This window comes from Pleurodeles waltl, chromosome 6 (assembly GCF_031143425.1).
Source record: "Pleurodeles waltl isolate 20211129_DDA chromosome 6, aPleWal1.hap1.20221129, whole genome shotgun sequence".
In the NCBI taxonomy this organism is placed as follows: Eukaryota; Metazoa; Chordata; class Amphibia; order Caudata; family Salamandridae; genus Pleurodeles; species Pleurodeles waltl.
In genome coordinates this window covers 930,863,276-930,879,148 of record NC_090445.1, presented here as the reverse complement: position 1 = coordinate 930,879,148, position 15,873 = coordinate 930,863,276, and positions in this window count along the sequence as shown.

Below are 15,873 nucleotides of genomic sequence, written 5' to 3'. Positions count from 1 at the left end.
CAAATGGTGGAGATTTAAAGTTCCAGTTTCATTTCTTCCTTGAAAGTTATCCACTCAATTCCTACTTGGGCTTCTTCTACATGTGCCTCTTACTGCAAGGAATTGCATCTAATCATACCCCTGCCTGCTCTTAGATGTGATTTCTTTTGTTTATATACGTTTTTTATTCAATTATGTATTTTGCTACATGTGCCAGTTTATGCTTGTCATCCCATCCCCTTTGTGCACTTGCCATTGCACACTATTGTGTCTATTCAGAGCTGTAGTTGCATACTCATGTGCTTCTTCCTGCTTGCATACATATCTTCAATCCAGATTTAAATATTTAAATGAATCTGACAATGGGTAATAAATCAAATCAAATCAAACCAAATCAGCTTTGTTTTGGTTACAAATGTAGTAAAAAAGCAAATAAAAATATACCATCATGTAAATTAATTTAAAAACAAACATTAATACACATTCCAGTTAAAAAAACAGCAGCCGATATTGTCACAGAGTATCATAATCAAAAGTTGTGAGACTAATTCTATACAGTGCATGATTGTTTCCATCTAACTCAGAGAAAAGGTACAAATAGATTGAAAATGTCAGTGCCAGTGTCATAGCTTGTAAGGCTATTGCAATAAAGTGCATTTTACTTTCCTTTTAACATAAAAAATGGATACACTTAAAAAATATCCAAAATCATTTAGTCACATACAGATAGACAGAATACCAAGCTAAAAAATCATTGAGGTAAAAACATCAGCAATCACAGAAGAACACTTGGTAAATAGATTTTGCAGACAACCAAGAGAAAATTCCCCCATTTCCTTTTCATGAAGGCACATTTTCTAAGAGAACAAATATTAACACAGTAGGATAGGGAATTAAGTTGTTGAAGGTAAACCAGAGTTAACCAGGGGTGAACCAGAGTTCACCCCTGTGAATATTTAAAAAAGAAAAAAAATGAAAATGTTGGGCTGATCCCATATGGGGGCATTTTTAGGGTCGACTGCAAATCACTCTGGCCTGGCGTAATCTCTCTGTGGTCTTTGAACCACGCCCATGTCAAGCCCATCAGTTTGGTTGGCTTGTGGGTTTGCCTTTTAAAACTAGCTTGATTTAATTATTGAAAGGCATGCATGGATTACTGGATATTTGCACTTTTGCTGGTTGTATGGATAATTGCCTTTTTGACGGTTACATAGATGATTGCACTTTTGCCGATACGTTTCACTGCAAGCAAACTTCTGTTTTCTTTTGTGTGTTTCCTTTGCGCTCATAGAGGCCGTCTGCTCGCTTATGTGAAACTGTTTTACTTTTCAGTTTATGTGGCAAGAAAAGTCTGATTAGGAGTTTGCAACACTAATAGCTTTAACTTGAGCAAACGCAAGACCCATTGCATTGCAAACGCTTGTTTTATACATGTGTGCTTTGCCAAGGGGTCACGATCAGCCCCAGAGAAAGCACACATGTATAAAGAAAAGGAGTGACATAGAGAGTCAGTCTCTCTCTCTCTCTCTCTCTCTCTCTCTCTCTCTCTCTCTCTCTCTCTGAGGGAATTAGAAGAGGAGGTCATGGGAGGCAGAGCACCAAAAATGCCTGTTGCACTTGATGCCTCCAGCGCTAAAGGCTGTGATGATGGGTATGTGGTAAGGTGAAGAAATAGTGTGTCTTTTTTGTTTTTTTCTGAGTCTTCAGAAAATCTGATGACTCAGAGAAGAAGTGAAGGTAAGGTGACAACATTTACTATTGAACACATCACACACACCCATGAGCAATTTGGTGACTCTATCTGCCTTCTATGTAAGCTAGTACTTTAGATGGAGAATTTAGCCAGTAGCAGAGATGGCATCTCGTTGGATGACTGCTGTTCAAGCCCTAACTCAGGTTATGGTGAATAGCTATGAGGCAGGATCAGCGACTGAGACAGCATCTGAGGGGTATGACAATGGGGCAGAATCTGGGAGTGATTTTTCAGTCAGAGAAGTCCCATCCGATGACACCTCTTCCAGTGATTTTGAGGGAGACGATGACGACAGCCATGCTGTCCCTTCGGAAGCACAGTCTGTGCAGTGGGACAACAGCAGGTTAGCGCAACCCAGAGAGCAGGTGCGTGCAACGGCAAGCACAGAGAGAGTGCTCTCTTGCAGCCCCCCGATTTAGTTCAGCCCCAAATTCCAACTTTTGGTGGTGACGCTGGATGTAAAGTCGATACGGCCAACTTTTTGCCAGTTGACTATGTCCATCTATTTTTGGATGTTAACTTCCTTCAGGAAATTGTGCAGCAAACAAATTTGTGTGCCGACCAGTTTCTGAGGGAGCATGGAGGCACTCTAGGGCCCCATTCTAGGGCATGCCAGTGTTAGAGTTGAAGATATTTTTAGGCCTCATGCTCAAAATGGAGTTAGTGCAGAAACCAACCTTGCAGTCCTACTGGACGACTCACACGGTTTCGGTAACCCCCATCTTCGCACCATACATGAGCAGAGATTGTTTTTTGATACGTCAGTGAATGCTTCATTTCAATGACAATTCTGCTGCATTACCCCGGGACCATCCAGACCATGAAAGGTTGTTTAAAAGTGTTCAAAATTCAGCCTGTCGTGGAACATTTGTCTGCAAGGTTTCCAGAGATCTGTACTCCTGGAAAGAATATAGCAGTCGATAAGTCCATGATCCTGTACAAAGGACGGCTACAGTTCAGACCGTACATTGCGACCAAAAGAGCTCGCTATGGCATAAAGCTGTACTTGCCGTATGAGAGCTCTTCTGGCTATGTGTGCAGGTTGAGAGTGTATACAGGGAAGGACTCTACCCTAAACCCTGTAGGTTGCCCTCCCGTGTTAGGGGTCACCGGTAAGATGAGAACGTGTCCATCCACTCCTTCACAAAGGTTATAACATTTATTTGGACAATTTCTCTACAGGAGTAGAGCTGTTTAGTGAGCTCTACAAAGCTGGTACTGTGACCTGAAGTACAGTTCGTTTTAACTGCAAAGGATTCCCGCAGGAGTTTGTTTTTCAAGAAGCTCCAGGAATCCCAGAGTATTGCCTTGCTTTCCAATGAACTGCTTGCAGTGAAGTTCTTGGATAGGCGTGATGTATACCTGCTCAATACAATTCATGGTGAGAGCACTTCCCCCATCACAGTTTGGGGTCAGATGGCCACAGTCTACAAGTCCATCTGTATACTTGACTACAATAAGTACATGGGGGGAGTGGACAAGAACATCCAGGTTCTTCAACCATACAATGCGTATTGTAAAACTCACACTTGGTACAAGAAACTGTTTATCCACCTGATCCAGATGGCAACATACAATGCATATGTTTTTTATCGTCAGACAACCATAGGAAGACTCATGACTTTCCTTGACTTCCAGTTGTCTGTAATTGAAAGCCTCACTGCTGTTACAGATGCAGCAGCAGCCTAAACCTCATATGTTCTTGAGGATGTGACAAGCAGCAGGAGAGACACTTTACTGATCACATTCCTAAAACTCCAAAAAAGGATTGTCCATGGCGTTGCTGTCAAGTGTGCTCGAAGCAAGTAAAGCAGCAGGAGAGTCAGTATTACTGTTGCAAGTGTGCATCTCAACCAAGCCTACCTTGTCCCTACTTGCTTTACATTGCATCATACTAAAGCAAAGTCTGGTGGAGCTGCTGTTGGGTAATCCTTTCAGTGGCTGTGCATGGATACCGAACGTTCATGGACTACTACTTCATCAGGCAAGCAGCCGCAGAATTTTACTTCATCTACTTCAGGAAATCATGGACTTCCTTATGGCCTATATCCACCATCAGAATGTGGTAGGTGTTCTGTTAAATTAACGTGCATTATAGTTCCCATACTGCACATACTAGTGGACAGAACATATGCCACATTATCCCAGAGTACCCGGTGTGGCAAAATGTTAAAGACATCACTGAATTTTGAAGTGCTTGTTTGTGAACTTATGTATGCTACACAAGGACCACCATGATTGCCAACGAGAACCAGAGTAAGTATAATAAGTCAAACAAATGTCCTGTCGGACCTATTCACCAACATTTCTACTTATTTGAAAGTGTGAAAACTCAATTTGTAGCTTCACTTTCAAAGCAAAAGGCGAAGTGTTGGTGAAGGAGCCCCACAGGATATTTGTTTCACTTTTTACTTTAGAGACCTTAGGATTTCTTCACCAGCATGTCTGCCTTAGTTTCAACAGTAAATGTGCTCGCTCAGTTCGAAGAATAGGCCTCCCAAGGCATACTCACACCCCCCCATCTTGCATCTACAACGGTTCACTTGGCAATTATACAGGATTAGTCAGAACTCTGATGAGGAAAGAGACATGAATGGATAAGGAAAGCTTATGGGAGGTATGCCTTCACAGGGATAATGCACAGATAGAAGTCAAATAGTAGAGGTAGTACAGATGTACATCATCTACACCTATGGATTCAAACCCATTGATGCCATCCCAGAACTGAAGGACAGTGACACGTATGGGTCAGTGTTTGACCTGCTTTTCATCTTCATCCTCCATCAGAACTTAGTAGATGTTCAATTTGCTGTATGATAAGTGCATTAAAGTCACAGCACTGCACATAATGTTGACCGGAACATATGTTACTTTCTCATGGACTACCCTGTGTGGTAAACACTACCCTTTTTCATAGCCTATGACCTTCTCTTTAGGGAACGTCACAAGAATTCCCCAGCATGTCTGCCTTAGTTTCAACGGTAGATATGCTCACTCAGTTTGAGGAATCGCTTTGGTACGGCATACTCGGACACCCCGAACTTGCATCCACAAACTGGATAGAGTTGGATTTAGCACAGTGAGTGCACTAAAGGTGCATGAAAAACATGTCTTCCTGAGCCTCGGGTGGCTGACATGGGAGTTGTTAGTAAAGGTTCTTTACGCATGCCTTCAGTAAAGTTCAGGAAGAAGGAGGCGGTTACTTAACAGGTGGTAAAATGTAGTCAAACGCATTCCATCCTGTGGCGTAAGAAAGTGATAGGCCCTTGTTTGGCAGCGGTAAGTTAATGTGAGTACACTGATTGATTGGATTGTGCCCATGGCCAGGAGTATGAAAAGGTTGTTTGTTGTGCGTGACTGGCGTGTGAATGGACCATAAAGAGGCTGGTGCCCGGACATGGCTTTATGGCCCACCTTCAGAATGCTTGGTTTCAATATTCAGATACTTTGATAAGTATTCATGCTTTGAAACCATAATTTCTGGATGTGCTAAAACCAACCAGTGTGAGTAGTGGATTAACATTAACATACTGATACCAGGGGAGTCCAAGGCTGCAGGATTTGCATGACTCTCACCAGTTTTCCTTCGCCCAGAATCCCCTTGAAGTCACAAATTTTGCTTAAAAACACTTTTGCCTTGTAGAGGGGAAGTCCTAGAATCTGCAGGCAGCCACACATTTTCTACCACCCAGAGTTCCATTAAGTCTCAAGAGAAAAACATTGCCTCACTGTAGTGGGTGGGCAAGTGGCCAAAACAGGGAATTGCCCAAAACGGATTGTGGAAAAATCAAAATTACCTACCACAAAACAGCATGGTTTTGTAAGACAGTCACCTGAGTATTTGGTCTAGCAAACCCAGACATTTCTGAAAACTAGACACCGGGGGCAGTCCACAGAAGTGTGGCGTGTTTGGATTTCACAAAGTTTTCTTACCCAGAATACCCTGCAAAAGTGAAACATTGATTAGAAACACTATTTTTCTCTGCTTTTTCATCACAGGAATTACAGGAATGTGCAGGGATCCACAACATTCCTCCTACCCAGTCTTTCTCCACTTGTCTTGATAAAAACACAACCCCACTTGTGTGCCTGTGCACTTAACAAAAAACGTCTGTTTTCTTTGGGAAAATGCGATGTGTCCGTGTTGTGTTTTGAGGCATTTCCTATTCCCGGGAACTGGGCCTACTCACACAAGAGAGGTACCATTTTTATCAGGAGACCTGGATGAATGCTGGGTGGAAGGAAGTTTGTAGCTCCCCTCAGATTCCATAACTTTGTATCAGCGAAATGTGAGGGAAAAGTGTTTTTTTGCCTAATGTTTAGGTTTGCAAAGAATGCTGGGTAACAGAACCTTGTGAGACCATAACAAGCCACCCCATCCTGGATTCCCCTAGGTGTCTAGTTTTCAAAAATACACAGGTTTGGTAGGTTTCTCTAGGTGCCGGCTGAGCTAGAGGTCAAAATCCACAGCTAGGCACTTTCCAAAAAACACATCAGATTTCAATGTAAAAATGTGATGTGTCCATGTTGCGTTTTGAGGCGTTTCCTGTCGCAGGCACTAGGCCTACCCCCATAAGTGAGGTACCATTTTTATTGAGAGACATGGGGGAACACAGAATAGGAGAACAAGTGTTACTGCCCATTGTTTTTCTCTATATTTTCTCCTTCCACATGTAAGACAGAGGGTAATAAAGAAGTGTATTTGAGAAATGCCCTTTAATTCACCTGCTAGTTTGGGGCCCCCTGAATTCAGAGATAAGCAAATAACCACTGCTTCTCAACACCTTATCTTGTGCCTATTTTGGAAATTCAAAAGTTTCCTTGATACCTATTTCTGACTCTTTATATTTTACCAAATAAATTGTTGTATACCCTGTATACAATGAAAACCCAATGCAAGGTGCAGCTCATTTATTGGCTCTGGGTACCTAGAGTTCTTCATGAACCTAAAAGCCCCATTTATCTCTGAAACCAGAAGAGTCCAGCAGACGTAGCAGTATATTAGTTGTGAAAATCTGACATTGCAGGAAAAAGTTACATAGTGAAATATGGAGAAAAATGGCTGACTTTTTCACTTCAATTTCAATATTTGTTTATTTCAGCTGTTATTTTCTGTAGGAAAACCTTGTAGGATCTACACAAATGGCCCCTTGCTGAATATAGAATGTTGTCTACTTTTAGAAATGCTTAGCTGTCTGGGATCCAGCACTGGTTTCACACCCATTTTTGTGTTGAAAAATGTGGCTTCTGATTCAAGTCTGCCTGTTCCTGAAAGCTGAGAAGATGGTGATTTTAGCACTGCAAACCCTTTGTTGATGCCATTTTCAGGGAAAGAACTACATGCTTTCTTCTGCAGCCCTTTTTTCCATTTTTTCTGAAAAAAATAAAATTCTAGCTGTATTTTGGCTAAATTTTTGGTCTCCTCCAGGGAAACCCACAAATTCTGGCTACCTTTAGAATCCCTAGGATGTTGGAAAAAGGACACAAATTTGGGATGGATAGCTTATGTGGACCAAAAGTTCTGAAAGCCTAAGAGCAAACTGCACCAAATAGCCAAAAAAGGGCTCAGCACAGGGGGTAGAAGGTCTGGCAGCTAAGGTGTTAAGTGTAGACTTGAACCAGGCCATATCTGATTTGGTAATAGTGGATGGATTAGCGAAAAGGGCCAGCCTACCCAGCTTCCTCACTCCTGATGTAGTGTAGTCAAACCATGGGATTTTTGAGCCACACTCACACATGAGGGAGTCATTAATAATTTCTCAGTTTACTGTAGGTTGTGGATTCTCCCAGAATGAACACCACAGAAGCAGGGGGGTACAAATTATTTGTTTCTTTAATGTACACCAACCGAGGATCCTGGTGCATGATATAGGTGGAGCATGCAAGTGGAACACCCAGGAGTCGCCTGAGCACCATATTTTGCTCAATTTGAAGGGCACTTGTGTTATAATAGCACCAAATTCCTGCACCATAAATAAGGACCAGGAGGCGTTTTCTCTTATAAACTGCCAAGAGGGGTGCTACAGATTTTTTCCCAACATGCTTAGCCAGGTTAAAGCTATACCCCACCAAGCTTAAAAACATATGTCTCACTTTAGCTACAAATGGTCTGCAGGTTCCCCTAGCATCCATAACTAAGCCCAAATATGAAAAATTCTGAGTCTGGGCAACGGGATGACCTTATAAAAATATACACTGCATCCTATATTGCTTAGGCTTGCAAACCATGATAAACGTTTCCATTTGATTGATAACCAGGCATAGTGACTCCATAAAAGATACAAATTCTTGAAATAAGATATTATTTTGAGGGTTCTGGAGATTTAAATAGCATTGTCTGCATATTATAAAAGTGGGACTTTGTTATGCCAATTGAGAGGGTATACAACCCTGTATTGGAAATGGCTGCGCCTAGGCCATTAATATACAAAAGAAACAATAAGGAAGTCAACATACAACCCTGTTGCAATTTTCTCCCCAGCTTGAATCTGTCTGTTAATTTGCCTGCTGGGTCCTATCTCACTGAGGCTGACAGGTCATAATGTAATGCTCTCAAGAACTACACCAAGTCATCCTCCGCTCCTAGGTTGTATAAGATATCCCATAATTTCAACTTGACCACACTGTTGAAGTCATAGGAGAGATCCATGAGGACCAGGCAGGCAGTGCCCTGCTTGGCGACAGTATACTTCCTTATCAGCAGTTGTAAGTTCAGAAATTGCTCCAGCATGCCTAGCCCTTCTCAAAACCCATACTGCACCTCCTACTGTGTGTCCGTCTACTTAAGCCAGGCTAGGAGGTGCTCAAGAACAGCTCTTCCTGCCAGATCCACTGCTGAATTCAGCAAGGATATTTGGCAATAGCACTAAGGGGATTGAGGGTTTCCCTTTTCAAAATTGGCACAATTACAGCAGTGTGTCATGACGTTGGGAGTCCCACCTTGAAGACAGCAAATACATAAAAGGGGGTCCCACAGTTCTGGTGGCATTTTATACAGGTCCATAGGGATACCATGCGGACCTAGAGGATTAATTTGGGGGCTCTTGTTAATTGCCTTCATAATTTGGTCAAGGGTAAATTTTAGGGCTAATGGAAAAGCCACTGCCACTTCATCATAACAATTGAGGAACTAGGCCCATAAACTACTTTGAAATGATCTGCCCAGGCTTCCAGGCTGATGGTGGTAATGATAGAGTTAGCCTTGCCACTCACAGATTCTGACTTGTTAGCCTCCAGTCAAAAGGCCCTAGTGTCCTTCAGCCTACATTCCTTAACAAAGTACCCTCAGGATTCATTTTGTCTTTTCTGTTCTGCAGTGTGGCTTTATACTTCGCTCTACATTGTTGGATTTCCATAGGTCCTTAGGAGGCTCCCTCAATGCCCCATGTAATGGACCGAGGACTGCCTACAGTATTGATCAAACCACAAATCCCCATTGAATCCTGGTCTACTTAGTTTAGAAAGCGGACCACTTATGGGTAGATTGAGCTGAACAAATAGGTTAGCCACCACGCTATGATCATCAGAGGCAGTGAGACATTTAATCATCATGAGTAGGAGTTTCAGGGAGAGCTTAATCATAAATATATTCATGTCAGGATTTTTACAGGCCATACGCAACCCTTGGGTCTTAACTGTCATTGATTTGGCTTCCAAACTCTTAACCTCCCCTCCCTCCCTAGCATACATAAGTCAAGACTTAGGTGGTTATGATCATTATAGGCACTGGTGACAATGACAGCTTTAGGTACCGTGGCCAGCAGATCATGGGTTACAAAATATAATCAATAATTGTAGAGCACTAGCCCCTCTCAAAGGTAGACTAGGCATGATCATTGGGATAGTTAAATTCATTCACATTAGCCAAGTCAAATGACCTAATGACAGGCTGATGGTGGTAATGACAGAGTTAGCCTTACCACTCACAGATTCGGACTTGTTAGCCTCCAGTCAAAAGGCCCTAGCGTCTTTCAGTCTACATTCCTTAACAAAGTACCCTCAGGATTCATTTTGTAAGTATTTTCTGTTCTGTAGTGTGGCCCTATACTTTGCTCTGCATTGTTGGATTTGCATAGGTGCTTAGGAGACTCCTTCAATGCCTCATGTAATAGATGGAGGACTTCATACAGTACTGATCAAACCACTTATCCCCATTGGATCCTGGTCTACTCAGTTTTTCGAAAGCAGACCACTTATGGGTAGATTGAGCTGAACAAATAGGTTGGCCACTATGCTATGATCATCAGAGGCAGTGAGACATTTAATCACCATGAGTAGGAGATTCCGGGAGAGCTTACAGTCCAGCTGCAATCTTGGGTCTTAACTGTCATTGATTTGGCTTCCACACTCATAACCACCCCTCCCTCCCTAGAATACATAAGTCAAGACTTAGGTGGTTATGATCATTATAGGCACTGGTGACAACGGCAGCTTTAGATACCCTGGCCAGCAGATCACGGGTTACAAAATATAATCAATAATTGTAGAGTACTAGACCCTCTTAACGGTAGTCTAGGCATGATGATTGGGATAATTAAATTAATTCACTTTTGCCAGGTCAAATGCCCTAATCAAGTGGAGAAGTACTTGTCCTATCTGGTCCATGGAATGATAGTCATGTCCTATACCATTATAAACAAACATATTGCAATAATGTTTCATCTGTATTACCCCAAGGTTATCATTGAAGTCTCCACCTAAGATGATTTTATAACCTTTGTGCAAATAAGAAAGTTTAACTTCCAGACCACCAATAAAATCATATGTTATTAAAATTGATTGAGTTATCTGTCAAAATACCAATTATAAAAGCTAATAAAAACAATATTTAAGCCATTGAGCCACCTGAATAAAAATGTTTAGAACAAAATGCAAAGAGAAGGCACCAAAGAGATTTTGCAATCCGGGGTAACTTTAGTCCATGCCAGGAAACTTGCCCTGGCACTGCCTGAAAAAGATGGAACCGCAGAGACAAAGGGCAGAGACAAAGGGGGTGGGGAGTGCATTATGCATCAAGGGCAATATTTTCAGTAGATCAACTCTCCCAGAAGAAGATAATATCAAAGGTGCAAAAAAATCAACCCACTTTGCTTGCTATACCGGCAATATTCCACAACAGCATGATTAACTATTGTTGGGTTTCATTTATTGCTCATCAAGGCATATTGCGTTGTGGTGCCCACTGTCTGACCCCAGTATCCAACAGTTTTTTGGGCCGACAAAGGCTGCACCTTGGTAATGCCTCTGCCCTACAATCTTCCTCGGCAAGAGTCTTCTTGGCCTCATTAGGAATACTCAGTCAATAATTTTCTCACAAATTGCCCAAAAGAGAAAAGCGCTTTTGAACAGGTATTTTGAATAGAGGTGGCTGCACAAGCTTTAATCAGGGTAAACTCTCTCTGTTACTGGGGCTCATGAAGATATTTCTATAAAAATAGCCAAGAGGCAAGATCTTGATGCTGTCTTGTTTGACATACCCTTGCTTTGAGGCCCAAGTGTGGTCTCTAGCAACCCTTGACTTTTTAAATCAGACAATGACACATTCCCCATTGAAATCTTTGTGCATCTTTCCAACCCGGTCAACTCTTCCTACCATAAGTAGCTCTCGAAAAATATTACATCTAATTTTCCTGTGAGACCACCTGTGTGTGGTCTTGTTTATTATTTCTACCACAGTCTCATTAGTTTTGAGGTGAAACATCGGAACATCTGCTAAGACAATAACATAGAGGCAGCAGCATTGGTAGATCACAGCAGGAAACACTTTTCAGCACTGGGCCCACATGGCTAGGAGGTGGATGGGGATTAATCACAATATTAGGACCCTTAGAGAGTGGATCAACTATCACGGTTTCAGGTGGGCAACAATCATTCCCAACATAAGGGGTTGAAATTCCAGTTATCACACTGGTATTCAGATAATCCTTCCTATGCTTGGTAACTCCTGCCCAATTTTCAAGGCACACCCTCCCATAGGACCCTTGGCCAGCCTTGCATCTAATTCACATTGGGGTAGATTTAAGAGCCCCTAGCACCACCTTCGTACCACCATAGCGTCATCTTTTTACGCTAAGGCGGCACTAAAGCGGCATTTTCCACATGCCATACTTACAAAGTGGTCGCAATCCATGCATTGGGCCTCTTTGTAAACCCTTGAGCCACATTATGCCTGTGCAAGGCATATTGTATACAAAGGGGATGTTCTCTGTTGGGAAGTTTGGGCAGTTTTAATGCTTGCTCAGAGCAGGGGTGTTAGACTTGGCATCATTGGCGTGGTCTCCCCTAACATTTTGCCTCTACTTCCCAGGTTGATTCTGTGTGCTGGACTCTGTTTTTGCTACTCTGGGCACTTTACCACTGCCGACCAGTGCTAAAGTGCAAGTGATCCCTATGTGAAATTATATGCGAAATTGGCATTTACATGATTGGCATATTTGATTTACTAATAAGTCCCTAGTAAAGTGCACTAGATGTGCCCAGGGCCTGTAAATCAAATGCTTCTAGCGGGCACCTTTTGTGCCACCCACATAAGTAGCCGTGTAAAGATGGTTCAGACCAGCCACTGCAGTGTCTGTGTGTGTAGTATAAGCAGCCAGTTTGACTTGGCGAGTGTACCCATTTGCCAGGCCCAAACCTTCCTTTTTTATGCATGTAAGGCACCTCTAAGGTTGGCCCTTTGTAATCTCATGGGCAGGGTGCAATGTAAATTAAAGTTGGAACATGTACTGATGTGTTTTGCATGTCCTAGGAGTGAAATACTGCCAAATTCGGTTTTCACTGTGCAAGGCCACTCTCTCATAGGTTAACATGGAGGGTGCCTTTAAATATTAATATAGTGCAGGTTCCCTTTGAGAGCAGATATAAATATAGAGTTTTGGGTCTCTGAACTCACAATTTAAAAATACATCTTTTAGTGAAGTTGTTTTTTAGATTGTTAGTTTGAAAATGCCCCTTTTAGAAAGTAGGCATTTTCTTGCTTAAACTATTCTGTGACTTTGCCTGTTGTGGATTGCCTGTCTGGGTCAGTTTGACAGTTGGGCTGTTTGTGCATCTCCTCTAGACAGTGACACAAAGGGTTCTTGGGTGTAGCCTGCATATCCTGATAAGCCATCCGTGCTAAAGTGGAGGGAAGACTTGTCACTCACACCTGAAAGGGCTGTGCCTGCCCTCACATGCCTGCCCTCACACAATGGAGTCTTAAACCCCCTGGTGTGTGTCCTGTGCCTGGCCTGGGCAAGGTAGGATCTTGTGAACAACGAACACTTTTCCTTGAAGTTGGGTAACTTTAAAGGCAGAAAGGGGTATAATTATTGGACCCAAAACCCCAGACTTTAGAATTTCTTCAAGGATTCAAGAGGAACCTCTGCCTGGAGTAGAGCTAAAGAGCTGAGGAGAAGTGCTGCCCTGGTCTGTGACTGTGCTTTGTTGGGCTGTCCTGCAGTTGCTGCCATTCCATTTCCTGGGCCCCTGAAAGTGAATTTCTGGAGAAAACCTGTCTTATGACACAGGACAATGCAGTGTGACTTTACTAAGGACGCCACTGCACAGAAACCGCAAGGCTGCTGCACAGAAACAGCAAGGCCGTCTGCCCCAAAGCCGTGGACCTCACAGAAGCGCAATGACCCCAACGACTGTGCAGGCTTCACATCACCGCTGAACCCACACAAATTCACAGAGATCAGAGTGTTGTAAGTCCAACATCTGTGACACCCTATGCCATTGCAGCCCCTATGGCCCTGTGACATCATCGCAACCCCGTGAGGTCACCCTGCAGCATTGTGACTTTGCCAGACTTTGTATCTACCGGAACCAAGGGACCAACACCTCGCAACCGACACGCCTCACCTCCGTTGCTCTGTAGTGAGGACCCGATGTCTCTGCGCGACAGCTCTGCTCCTCTGCCCCGTAGCAGTGCAACCAACACTGCATCAGATACAGCGATGTCTCGCACCCTGACTCCGTGGACTGGCCTGTTTTCTGCTTATTTACAAAGGTACTGTACCTGGGAGTCATACGACTCTGTAAACTGTGCCAGTGGCATTGCATTGTAGGAAACAACTCTGTCACAAGCCTGCTTAATGACAAATTGCAGCATTTGTGCTTCTAGGCACTATAATTGTGTTTTTAAGTGCTAAATACTTTTCATTATGTATTTTTATCGTATTTGGTCTTGTTTATTTAGATAAAATATCTACTATTGTTCTAAACCTGTGTTGTGTTATTTTGTAGTGGTTCACTGTATTTCTGTGTGTGTTGGTACAAATACTTTACACATTGGCCCACATTATGAGCTTGGCGATAATCGCTGTTGACCGCCATGCCGACGGTGAACAGAAGACCGCCAGTGGCAGTACACTACACACCGCCGAATAATGATGCCAAAAAGTAAAACCTCTAAAAATCCAGCAATCCCCACCCACTGCCAGGGCCTACAACGGCTGAAAGGCAGTGCACCCCACCCTGCCACCACCATGCAGACTAATCTTCCACCCACCAAATAATGATGCACAAGTCAGCCTGGCGGATAGTGAATGCCAAACGACCATTGGTGCTACAGACAGCCATGGCCAGCAATGGGACCCACCAACAACCAAAGCACACATTGGCAACTTTGAAACCCACACACCTGACACACATCCACAACACTATAACATACTCACACACATACCCTAAAATCCTTTGCATCGCAATAGAACGACTGAGATTGACAACACAACACACATACACTGAACACAACATCACACAAGTCACACACACAAATACACCACCAAAACACACACAAACCCCAATCACCTATACAAGTCACACACACAACCACACAACAGCACCCTCACCAATACACCCACAACACACCACCCTCAACACACACCATGGCACCCCCTAAGCACCCTTCCTCACAGATAGAGAGCTAAGGACCATTGTGGATGAAATACTCAGGGTCAAGCCACAACTATTCAGGCACAGGTGCAGCAGACACCCGTGGCCAGGAAGATGGAGCTATGGCAGAGGATAGTCAACAAGGTCAACGCAGTGGGAAATCAACGGTGCTCAAAGAATGACATCCGGAAGAGATGGAACGACCTGCGCGGGAAGGTAAGGTCAATGGCATCCAGGCACATATCACCGTATAGAAGACTGGTGGCAGTCCCCCACCTATACCCCCGAATACACCAACTGGAAGGAAAAGGTCCTGGCTATCCTGCACCCGGAGCGGCTCACTGGACTCACAGGAGGACTGGACTCGGGTAAGTCAACTACAATACCTTTACAGTCAACACACCTATAATGCATGTATCACCACACCCCTCTCACTACCACCAGGAACCCATCCCCACCCAGTCCACAACACCCACATCCAACTCCCCTGCATGTCCACTAACCCACAAACGGACCTCCGTCCAGCCCCCTGTGCACAGTCATCTACCCCTGCATGAATTCCCAGTGGCACTACAGCACCCACAATGCACCTCCACCCCCCACATAAAATGCAAATAAATGTACACGAAGGGACCTTGCATGCCATGACAGGTGAATAGAACCAGCAAATAGGGCAGAGCAGTGCAGCAATTTCCGAAAAGTACCTGACACCCACATGTCTAATTCCCCCCCCCACAGGCACCACCACCCATGCCACCTGTACGGAAATGCCAAGGAGTGCCAGCGTCCCACCTGAAGACAGAGGCCCCACTCAGGAGAGTGCAGAGGGATGTCTGGAAATTGAGGAATACCCTGGCCCATCACACAGTCCTGGACTGTCACCCTCCAGCAGCCCCACCCAGATACCACTGACAGCCCAACCACCCAGCCACCATCATCAGCTCTGGCCAAACGACCCCACACCAGTGTCTCCCAGCCATGGACTGGTGGCCCACATGTACAGAGGCCAGAGTCTCCACCCACCAACAGGCAGGATGATGAAGGGCCCAGTGCAGGTGGGGCTGCCAGACCTGTGCAAGGGACATAGGCACTGGGGCTAGAGCCAGTGGGAGGGCATCAGTGGCCCAGGAGGGTGGCCAAAGGATGGATGCAGCAGCCCAGGAGGTGATATCTGAGGTCCTGGGAGCATACCACCATACCCAGGACAGGATGGGACAGATCCTGGCCACTTTGGAGCAGAATCAGAGGCTGCAGGTAGCACACCA